Source organism: Suncus etruscus, chromosome 2 (genome assembly GCF_024139225.1).
Source record: "Suncus etruscus isolate mSunEtr1 chromosome 2, mSunEtr1.pri.cur, whole genome shotgun sequence".
Taxonomy (NCBI): Eukaryota; Metazoa; Chordata; class Mammalia; order Eulipotyphla; family Soricidae; genus Suncus; species Suncus etruscus.
Window position 1 is genome coordinate 33,325,609 of NC_064849.1, and position 9,453 is coordinate 33,335,061.

Below are 9,453 nucleotides of genomic sequence, written 5' to 3' on the forward strand. Positions count from 1 at the left end.
GGGGTCTAAGTTCAATTTTTTGCAAGTGGCTAGCCAGTTGTGCCAACACCACTTGTTGAAGAGGCTTTCCTTGCTCCATTTAGGATTTCCTGCTCCTTTATCAAAAATTAGGTGATTGTATGACTGGGGAACATTTTCTGAGTATTCAAGCCTATTCCACTGATCTGAGGGTCTGTCCTTATTCCAATACCATGCTGTTTTGATAACTATTGCTTTGTAGTACAGTTTAAAGTTGGGGAAAGTAATTCCTCCCATATTCTTTTTCCCAATGATTGCTTTAGCTATTCAAGGGTGTTTATTGTTCCAAACAAATTTCAAAAGTGCCTGATCCACCTCTTTGAAGAATGTCATAGGTATCTTTAGAGGGATAGCGTTGAATCTGTATAACGCCTTGGGAAGTATTGCCATTTTGATGATGTTAATCCTGCCAATCCATGAGCAGGGTATGTGTTTCCATTTCCGCGTGTCCTCTCTTATTTCTTGGAGCAGAGTTTTATAGTTTTCTTTGTATAGGTCCTTCACATTTTTAGTCAAGTTGATTCCAAGATATTATCCTGCGCCTTCGGACCCTCTGGCCGACTCTCTGCTGTGTTGAGAAAGGCCTCACTCCAATACTAGGACATTATATTTTAAATTAATACACAGGTGGGGTGGTCCATGAAACCTACTGCAGTGTCTGTAATTAGAACAAAGATAATTCCTTGGGTTCTATTACCCCAAACTGAATCTGAAGATGTGGAAAAATGCTTGCAACTAGGTAACTGAGAAAGTAATAATGTGGTCTTGAATTCTCACTTAAGCTTTCTTTCTTTACTTTTTTGTTTGTTTGTTTGTTTGTTTGTTTTTTGGGCCACACCTGGTGGTGGCGCTCAGGGGTTACTCCTGGTTCTCTGCTCAGAAATCGCTCCTGGCAAGCACAGGGGACCATATGGGATGCTGCGTTTCGAACCACCATTGGTCCTGGATTGGCCGCTTGCAAGGCAAATGCCCTACCACTATGCTATCTTTCTGTCTCCTCACTTAAGCTTTCTGAAAGTCAGTTTCCTCTTATTGAAAGGATTGATTGGGTAAGTACCAATTCTCACGGGAAATGGAGGCTTTGATAGAGGATCCGAGATGGAAGGACAGATTAGATTAGAGCAGGACCCCTCAACTGTCTATGTGAAACTCCTACCTTTGTACCATGGCAGCGTTTGCATGGAGATGCTTCATGGAAGGCTGATTTCAGTGCCCTTACTGGCAGCTACTACTCCACATCCTCTGCATTCTTTCCTCACCTATCAGTAATTCACCCCATTGACACAGACAAAACAAAACAAAGTCCTTTTTTTTTGGTAAAAAGGCAAAATGTCTCTGTGTAAGAAAACACTTTTCTTTTAGTCATGAAGCAAAGTGTTTTATAAAGCGTAGCATGAGCATAGGAGTTTGAAATGGTTCAGGAAATTCTCCTTTCCCGCTTTCAGTTTTCAAGTCATGAGCAAATATACCTATCAAAATCCAATATGGGAGAGAACTCTAGAGACCTGCTATGCAATTCTGCACCCTCTGATTCAGTACTTGGAACTGGGCAGGTGACTTCATGGGTAGAGCTCCTTATCACAAAAAGCAAAAACCACAAAACCACGAAGAAATGTGATTGTGGATTAGCTTGTTGCCTTAATTGTGGTATATGGTATCATGGGGGTAGTCTTATGTTTATTATGGTTTTGGTGGTGCTCAGAGCTTACTCTTGGTTCTGTAAATAGGGATCACTCTTGGTTGACACCTGGGATGATATGAGGTATCACAAGGGATTGAACCCACATTAGCTATGTGCAAGGCAACTTCTCTCCCATGCTGTACTATTGTTTTGGTTCCTGATAATTGTATGTTTAAATGCACATGTAGACAAGTGTAGACATGAAATGAATGTGGGTGTTTATGTCAATTCCTAAATAAGATTGTTAAAAAATATAAAAAGGAAGCTCGAGAGTTAGCACCAGGTTAAGACATTTGTCTTGCATGCAGCTTGACCTGATTCAATTCCTACATCCCTTATGGCCCCCTAAGTACCATAAAAAAATGATTCCCGAAGGCAGAGCTGTACGGTAACCTTTTCTCCAACTTTCTGTTTCCCTAACCTCTTCTTTTGAAATGATAATCCCACCGAGATGAACAGACCTGCCCACCTGATCAGATCAGCCCACCTAGGATGGGGTGGGCTGTTTTAAATAAAGAATAAAAGTGTCTGGCTGGAGGGAAGTAAGAAAGATGCAGCAAAAAACAGAGAGATAGTACAGCGATAGTGTGTTTGCCTGGAATGCAGCCGATCCAGGACGGATGGTGGTTTGAATCCTGGCATAACATATGGTACCCTGAACCTGTCAGGGGTGATTTCTGAACTCAGATCCAGGAGTAACCCCTGAGCACTGCAGGGTGTGATCAATAACAACAACAGCAGCAACAACAACAACAAAGTAGAGAGAAAGGCAGCAGAAAGCATAGTAGAGAAACAGCAGAGAGCTCGAGAGAGGAAGAGGCCATGGAATAAAAGCACGCTGACTCTGATGAAACTTTAACTGACTGCTTGTGAATTATTTCTTTGCTACTACTCTTACTCAGACCTGTCAGCCTAAGGGGTTAGAAACACGGTGCCTGTGGTGGCCTCACCCAGCATATGGACTTATTTTTTTATTTTAAATAAACACAGAGCTAGAAATAAGTTCTAAGAACTTCTGGATGTGCCACCCTCTAGTGTGCAAAACAAAATAGGAGCCAAAAACTCAGCAAACTAAGTCCTCTCTGTGTGGTCTTTTACATTAAAATCTCTATGTGCAATGACAGAGAGAGGCACACACAAACAGATACAGAAATAGAGAAGGAGGAAGAAGAATATGAAAAAGAAGAGGAAGATGAGGAGGAAAGAAAGAAGAAAAGAGGAGAGGAAATATAAGAATTAAAAATAACTGGGTGTGGGCCCCCCAAAAAAAATTAAAAATAAGAAAGAAAAAGGAAAGAAGGAGAAGGAGGAGAAGAAAGAAGAAAGGCAGAAGAAAGAAGAAGGAAGAGAAGGAGAAGAAATTACAATAATAATAAGTTAAATGAGGAGGAGAAGAAGAAAAAGTAGGAGTAGGAGAATAAGAAGAAGGAAGAGGAGAAGAAAGGAGAAAAAGGAAGAGGATGAGAAGAAGAAAGGAGAAGAAAAGAAAGATAAGAAGGAGAAGAAGAAAGGAGGAGAAGGAAGAGGAGGAGAATAAAGGAGGAGGAGGAGGAGGAGGAGGAGAAAGAAGGAGAACAGGGAGGAGGAGGAAGGAGTAGAAGAAAGAAGTAAAGGTGGGGCCGGAGCAGTGGCACAAGTGATAAGGCGTTTGTCTGCCTTGCCTGAGCTAGCCTAGGATGGACTGTGGTTCGATCCCCCAGTGTCCCATATGGTTCCCCAAGCCAGGAACAATTTCTGAGAGCATAGCCAGAAGTAACCCCTGAGCGTCACTGTGTGTGGCCCAAAAATCCCCCCAAAAAAAAGAAAGAAAGAAAGAAGAAAAGAAAGAAGAGAAGAGGGAGGAGGAGGAGAAAAAAGAAGAAAAAGAAAGGAGGAGTAGAAAAGTGGAGGAGAAGGTGGAGAAGAAAGAAACAAAAGAAGAAGGAAGGAGGAAGAGGAGAAGAAAGATGACGGAGAAGAAAGAATAATAATAAATAATAATAATAATAATGAGGAGAAGAAGAGAGGAGGCAGGCAGAAGGAAACTGGGAATATTGGTTACTGGTGGCAGGAAAAATGTGCACTGATGAAGGGATAGGTGTTGGAACAATATGATGGAAAATCATCATGAACGACTCTGTAACTGTGTGCCTCATGATTATTCAACTAAAGAATTTATTTAAAAGGCAACAAGTCTGTGGGCTGGAGAGATAGTACAGTGGGTGATGTGCTCACTTGCACAACCTAACTTAGGTTTGATTTGCAGTACTCCATAGAGTCCTCTGAGCCCGCCAGGAATGATCCCTGAACCCAAGACAGGAGTAAATCCTGATCATGGACAGGTGTGGCTGCAAAACAAACAAAAGCCAAACAAAACAAACAAACAAAAAACACCACAGTAACTCGCCAGAATTCTCATTGTGCCAATGTTCCCATGGAAAAAGCTCTATATCTTTCCAACTTTGTCCAGTGACTGGCAATGTCTGAGTAAGTGCAGGAGTTCCGTGAGGTCAACCCTCTGGTACTCTGTTGGGGTTTACTGCCTCCACCCCCATTAATTCTTCACCTACAGTTCTAGCAGTGTTTATGGACACAGTCTCCTGCAACATGCACTCACTCCTGGAAGAAGAAAATTCTTCTCAATAAGAGGGGAAAATTTCTGACTAAGCAAGGAGGATATGACGCTATTGCAATGCCATCTCTGAAGCTGTGATTCAAGACCTATGTCAACCATCTTAACTTCAGCCTTAAGTCTCTCCTTTGTCGAAGAAAGGAGAGTCTACAAGGATATACTTCTGCCTCTCCATCCCTGCCTTGAACTTAGGTCTAGGGGTTTAGGACTAGCACTTTAAGATGAATACTTCTTTTTCATTTTGTTTTGTTTTGTTTTGGAGCTACATTTGGCAGTGCTCAAGGCTTACTCCTGGCTCTGCCCTCAGGACTTACTCCTGGTGGACTCGGGGGACCATCTGGGATGCCTGGAATTGACTGTGGTGGGTCTTCTATATGCAAGACAAATGTCCTACCAGTTGTGCTATTGCTCTGGCCCATGAACACCTTTTTTTCATTTATTTTTTTGTTTTCAACTATGTTCTTCTTATTTTTTTAAAGTTTCATTTTATTGAGATACCATGATTTACAAATTACATAATTGTTGGTAAACTGTTTCAGGCATACAATGTTCTGACACCAATCCCACCACCAGTGTGACCTTCCCTCCACCCAGGTCCTCAGGTTTTCTCCTGCTCCAATACCTGCCCTTTTGGCAGTCACATAACAAATTTATTTCATATTGCTTGAGAAGCGAGGAACTCTTTCTAAATTTGCTTGGTTTTTTTTTGGATGCCACACCCTGTGGGACTCAGGGGCATTTCCCAACTTTGGGCTCAGGAGTGACTCCTGGTGGTAGTTTATGACATTTAGTCACATACATACATACATACATACATACATACATACATACATACATACATACATACCTTTGCCCCTGTACTTTCTCCATCCCCTGATGAGCAGCTCTGACAGCCAAAGAACTATACTAAGCCTTCTGTGAGCATGTGAGCAACACACTATATGCCTGTGTCCTAAGCTGAGTTTCCAGAATCTTCCTATAGGCTTAAATTAATTTATTTCCGGGCGGCGGCAGCGGCGGTAGGTGAAGGACGTAGATGGCCGAGCTGCTGAGGCGGCTATGAGCTTCCCTGGAACAGTGGCGGCGTAGTCTGACGACCTGCTGAGCTTCCGGGGATCGAGTCCCCCCTCCTCACGGGACAAATTTTGAAATGATGGCAGGGAGGCATCAGACTCGTGGTTTTCCTCTTCTAGGAGTTCTTCCAGGTGGTCAAGTCCACTCATTTGGAAGTTGTACAGAGAGTGATCCGTTGTTGGAGGAGGATGCTGAAGTGTATGAGCTCCGACCCCGAGGGAAAGAAAAAGTCCGAAGAGTACATCAAAAGATAGACTTGATGACATTATAGTATTAACAAAAGACATACAGGAAGGCGACACTTTAAATGCAATAGCCCTTCAATACTGTTGTACGTTGTCACAATATATCAACCCATTGAGTTAATGATATTAGAAGTAAAAGTTTCGGGGGCCAGAGAGATAGTACAGCAGGTAGCAGATATCAAGCGGGTTAACAATCTCATCAGTGATCAAGACTTTTTTTGCCCTTAGATCTATCAAAATTCCAGTCCAAAAATTTAGTTCATTGACTGAAACACTTTATCCTCCAAAAGGAAAACGAACTTCATGCCCGGCATCTGTTCAACACGTTACAGAACAACAGGACATTTTGTCTCCTAATGATTCTTTTTCTTCTACTGAGTCAGCTGGTAGCTTTTTAAAAGCTTTTTAAAAGAAGTAGACCGAGACATAGAACAAATAGTAAGATGTACAGATACTAAGAAAGAAAACCTTGATGAGGTGGTGTCTGCATTAACATCACAAGGACATTTTGAACATGATAACAAAAACATTCAGCGTAAGGATCCTTATTATGGAGCTGACTGGGGAATAGGGTGGTGAACAGCTGTAGTGATAATGTTGATAGCCAGTCTTTTATTTGCTGTATTATGAAATTTTAGCTAAAGTGGACGTTAGTCACCATTCAACAGTGGATTCTTCACCTTTGCATTCGGGAATCACATTTCCATCACAGCAGAGAGAAATGGAAAACGGAATTGCTCCAACTAATCGAGGACATCTTGGCCAACAAAATGATCATAAACAATTTAGTCAAGATTCTTAGTCACCTGCTGCTCAATCCAGAACATAACAGTTCAAAACCACAAAATTGTTGATCACCCATGTATCTGAAATGTGTGAATCACTTCTGTTTAGTGACCACTTCAAAGGCAGAATTTAGGGAGGTTGAGATGCTTTGTGTTTTTCCTTTGGGGGAGCCATTTACAAATGGACTAAGGACATAGTTGCTGTTGTTAATGTGACAGCAGTAAACACATATCAGTGCTGAAAGGCCAAAGGAATTTAAATATCTTTGACAAGTTCTTAAAAGATTTATACTATCATTTTGGCCTTATGCTTGAAATTTTAAAGCTCATTTTTGATTTAAGGTTAATGATAGTATCAGATGTGTGTGACTGAATAAAACTGAGTGCTGTGGACCATGAAAACAAAAAAATTAATTTCCTTTCCTCTGTTGTTTTTGTGGTGATGCATGAGGGAGGTTGTCACACAGGTATGGTTGTCATGCTTGCACACTTAGTGGCTGTGTTCACCACCGTCACATATTCTTGTTATGGTGTTTGCTCATGTTTAGTTATGGTTAAGCAAGAAATCCAGTGCATGTGGGTGATATTAGAGATAAAACTCAGGGCCCTGGGTGCTTTAGCCACTGATTTTTCATCTGGCCCTTGAATTGTGGTGGGAGGATGTCATTATGCACTACTGACCCTTGTTCTTGAGAGCTCTTATGCCATGGACACCTGTAAGACTTTCAGAATGCCTAAGTTGCATTTATGAGTTTTTGGGAAAAAAATTATTTTCAAATCCAGGGAGGTTGTTCCTGTCTCTGTGCTTAGGTATCACTCTTGGGGGTGCTCGGGGAATCATGTGGTTTGCAGAGGATCAAACCCAAATCAAACCATGCAAGGCAAAGATCCTATCTGCTGTATAAATGCTCCAGTCAGTTTTCAGAAATTTTGTTGGATATCTGGGCAAGTGTGGAGTTGGGTAGGGCAACCCAGGTAATCAAGGTGAGGTTGGTTGCTGGACAGTTTAACAGTAGCATCACAGTGGCATTTATATCAGGTTCCTGGGAAATGCTAGCTGGTGTTCACACTGTCTCAGAAGAGATAAAATACACCAGAGGCCTATCTTGTGGAAGGCAAGAGTGAGGAGAGAGCTTGGTGCATCAACAGCTTTGATGAAAACACCTGCTGTTTATGACCAGGGGGAACATGCCTGACATAAGACCTTGTGAGATTCTGTTAGGAAATCAGCAATGTATGTCTGCTTTGTCCAGGAAGGGGCCCCCTGTTCCTCTCTCAGGCTGCAGGGGGAGGGACCTTGAAGTGGGACAGGGATCTCTGCTCCTTCTCACCTGCCTGAGCTCTCTCTCCTATCTGCTCTGTTGGTGCACCCTGGAGGCAGCTCCTGAAGCCAGGCTGCTCACTTTGGGCTGAGGGTCAGTTGCAGTTGGGGGTTCTGGAGATCAGAAGCAGGCATAGAGAAGCCGGGTGCAGAACTGTGGGGGGGGGCATTGCTAGGAGTAACTGTTCTGTTTCAAGGTGTTTCTTGTGTGTTTGAGCAGTTTTGCAATAGCTGTGTCAATTTTGGGGAGAGAGGGGGGGTTGGGAAGGTCACACCTGCAGCGCTCAGGGCTTACTCCTGGCTCTGCTCTCAGAAGTCACTCCTGGCAGGCTAGGGGAAACATGGGATGCTGGGATTTGAACGATTATTCTTCCTGAATAGGTTGTGCGCAAGGCAAACACCCTACCGCTGTACTGTCTCTCTGGGCCTGCAATAGCTGTGACTTGCTGGTGCTTTGTGATTTCATAAGTTTGGTTCCCCCAATCCCACTTTTTGGACCAAACCCTGCAGTTCTCAGATCCTACTCCAGCCCAGTACTCTGAGATCAATTATAGCTGGCTCAAGGGGCCATAGGAGGTGATGGAGGGGTGAATTAGAATGTCCAGTTGCAAGACAAATGCCCTAGCTATTGTACTATCACTCCAGTCCTCCTTCTCCATGCCTTTTTCTGGGCCACATTGATATGCTCAGGGTTTACTCTTGGTTCTGTGCTTAGATATCACTCTTGGTACGGCTTGGTGGATCATATGTGGTGCCAGGGGTCAAACCTGGGTCAGCCACAGGCAAGACAAATGTTCCACTCATTGATTATACTTGTGAACCCCTGCAACATTTCTTTTTTTTTTGTTTTTGTTTTTTGTTTTTGGGCCACACCCGGTGTTGCTCAGGGGTTACTCCTGGCTGTCTGCTCAGAAATAGCTCCTGGCAGGCACGGGGGACCATATGGGACACCGGGATTCGAACCAACCACCTTTGGTCCTGGATCAGCTGCTTGCAAGGCAAACGCCGCTGTGCTATCTTTCCGGGCCCAACATTTCTTATTACTTTCTCCAAACCCTTTGTCCTTTACCCAATTCTCAGAAGTTTGATGTAATTCTTCCTGTCTTGCCCATGCTCTTTGTTTCTCGCCAGCACCCTTGAACAGTGGTCATACAGCTCCAGAAAAGCAAGAAGACTTTTCCAAACATGAGCCATTTTAGGAGAGCTGCTCCAAACTTTCATTCTCAGAATCATTTTATGTGCGTAAGCTTTTTTAAGCTACAGCCATGCTTTGTAAAGTATAACCAACTTTAACAGGAAAAGAAGTGGAAAAAAGATAAGTGGTGTTCAGTATTTACACAGAAATGCACAGGGATAGCACAAATGTTAGAGTGCTTGTTTTACATGGAGTTATAGGTCTGATCCTCATGGTTACTTAAGGGCTGTCAAATGTGACCCCAATCTATCTAACAGCCAAATAAACAAAACCAATCAACAAATTAACAAAAACCAAGCAACTAACTAACTAACCAGCCAGCCAATATAACCAATTAACCCAACTGGCTAATGAGGGCCAGAGTGACAGATAGCACAGAGGTAGAGTATTTGCTTTACACGTGGCAGACACTGGAGAGACCCGGGTTCAATCCCGGAATCCCATGTGGCCCCCGGAGCCTGCCAGCCAGAGATGGCCAGGAATGATTTCTGAGCACAGACCCAGGAGTAACCCATGAGCGATG

At 43.0% G+C, this 9,453-nt stretch overlaps 1 pseudogene; it reads left to right on the forward strand.

Annotated features, from left to right (window-relative positions):
• Positions 1-5,395: 5,395 nt before the first annotated feature.
• LOC126000889 (lysM and putative peptidoglycan-binding domain-containing protein 3-like) lies at positions 5,396-5,986 on the forward strand (annotated as a pseudogene).
• Positions 5,987-9,453: the final 3,467 nt, after the last annotated feature.